Source organism: Neopsephotus bourkii, unplaced genomic scaffold (genome assembly GCF_033783945.1).
Source record: "Neopsephotus bourkii isolate Nb327-2 ecotype Australia unplaced genomic scaffold, CSIRO-AGI_Nbou_v1 NB_323, whole genome shotgun sequence".
Classification (NCBI taxonomy): Eukaryota; Metazoa; Chordata; class Aves; order Psittaciformes; family Psittacidae; genus Neopsephotus; species Neopsephotus bourkii.
This window is the reverse complement of record NW_026900831.1, coordinates 391,749-394,016: the sequence shown is the minus strand read 5'-3', so window position 1 is coordinate 394,016 and position 2,268 is coordinate 391,749.

Below are 2,268 nucleotides of genomic sequence, written 5' to 3'. Positions count from 1 at the left end.
CAGGAAAAAACCACCCACAACCCTCCTCCTCCTCCTGCCCCCTAAAGCATCGACGGCCACTCAGTGGCCGTCGATGCTTTAGGGGGCAGGAGGAGGGTTGTGCATGGGAGGGAAAGAGGGAGGAAAAGAGGAATGAAAGAGGGAGGGATGTGCACAGGAGGGAGGGTTAGCGAAGAAAGAGGGAATGAAGGAGGGAGGCACGGCGGAGTCGAGTCGGAGGGGCAGACAGTGGAGAACGAGAAGAAAGGGGGCACGCGAGGAGGCGGCTCGGATGGGTGGAGGGACAACGGGAGAAAAGCGGGTTAAGAAGAGGAAGAAGCAAGGAAGAAAAGGGAGAATTCAGGAGGGCGGGATAGAGGGGGGGATGAAGGGTGGAGGGAGGAGCAGAGGGAGGGAGGGGTGTGCACAGGAGGGAGGGAGGGAGGGGGTTACATACCACTCATCCCGCATTAATGCCCCGCTGAGGCGCCGCTCTAGGGGGGAGGAGAAGGAGGAGGAGGCGGAGGGTGGGGTGGGGGTAGCGGTAGAGGGGAGAAGGCCGGTCGCAGCCGGAGCTGGGAGGAGCGGGGCGGCCTATTTTTCCACGAATGGCCGCCGCTGGGCTGTGGCGTAGCTGCCTCTCTCTCCGCCCGCCGCCGCCGCCGGCCTCAGCCCACCGCCTTGACTGACAGCTGCGGGCCGGCCGGGCTGCGAGAGGGGAGGCGGCCGAGCGGGGGGGGGGGCGGGGCCCGCCGGGGCCCAACCGACGCCCACTGAGACGGAAACCGAGCCTAGCCGCCAGCCTCTCGGCCGCGCCGCTCCGCCTCAGCCCGGCTCCCCACGCCAGAGGCACAGGAGGCGGGGCGGGGGACGGCACACGGCGCCCGGTGAGCCCGGCCCCGGCAAGCAGCGAGAGGGCACCGGACCCTCGTCTTCCTCCTTCTCCTCCTCGTCTTCTGGCCAGCAGGGAGGGGGCGTGGCCTCCGAATCGCGCGCCTCTGGGGCGGGGACGGCGACTGCAGGCTGCCGCGGCTCCCGCGCTCGTGTGGATCTTTGACAGCGCGGTGGGGCGGGGCCCGGCAGGAAACGGATCGTTCCCCTCTCCCGGGCGGCCCGCAGAGGATCAAGCCGTGATTGACGGCGGCCGCGCGCCGGCCAATCCAGACTAAGGGTGGGCAGGGCCTCGCTGGGCACTGGCCAGTCCGGTGGCGGAGGCCCTCCCGGAGCTCTTGTAAGTGGCGGCGCGCGGGAAGCCTTGCAGCTGCTGCCCCTCCGCCGCTGGTCTCTCCCTCCCTCCCTCCGCGCAGCGTACCGCTTATGCCCCCTCCCCTGACAGGGGAGGGAGGAACCCCATGGTTTCCCCGGGATAGCCAGGGCCTATTTCGTTCTCCCTCTATAGGTAGTCCTTTGTAACAGCCTCCCGAGCCAGACCGCTGCCTGCCTTCCTGGCTCCGAAGGACGCAGCAGATAAACAACCCTTCCGTCCCTTCGCACCTGCTGGGGATATTGCTCGCAGCCGGCGGGCACTGGCGTCTTCTCTTCCCATTGGCTCAGCTGCGGAGGGCGGGCGCGCGGGGCACTCTGGGATATGTAGTTCTGTGCTGGTGGCGTGGCGGTTGTACATGCGCAGACAGGATGGGAGGAGGGTGATGGGGGTGCATGCTGCGGCGGGTGTTGTTGGCCCCTGTCAGCCGCCAGCGTGGCCTGTGCGGTCGTGTCGGACCGGAGAGGGGAGCGAGGCTTCGGGTCGGATCTGGTTGGGTCAGGTCAGGTCACCGCTTTGCAAATCCTCCCTACAGATTTACAGAGCGGGAGCCTGTCCCCAGCAGCCTGCGGTAGGTCAGAGCGATGGAGTACCTCTCCTATGAGAATACAACGCTGCAGAGACATTAATGCAGTCTTTCAGTACTTAAAAGGGGCCTATAAGAAAGATGGGGAAGACTTTTTAGCAGGGCTTGTTACGATAGGATGAGAAGTAATGGTATTAAAATAAAAGACAGGAGTTTCAGGCTGGATGTGAGAAAAAAGCTCTTTACAATGAGAGTGGTAAAAAACACTGGCACAGTTTGCCCAGAGAAGTAGTAGATGCCCCATCCCTGGAGTCACTCAGGGTCAGGCTGGATGTGGTTCTGGGCAGCCTGATCTAGTTGAATATGTCCCTGCTCATTGCAGGGGATTGGACTAGATGACCTCTGAAGGTTCCTTCCAATCCAAACTGTTCTATGATCTACAAAAGCTAGTAGCGTGGCAAAACCTGTTAATTCCATTCAAGTTTGGCAGAAATTTAAT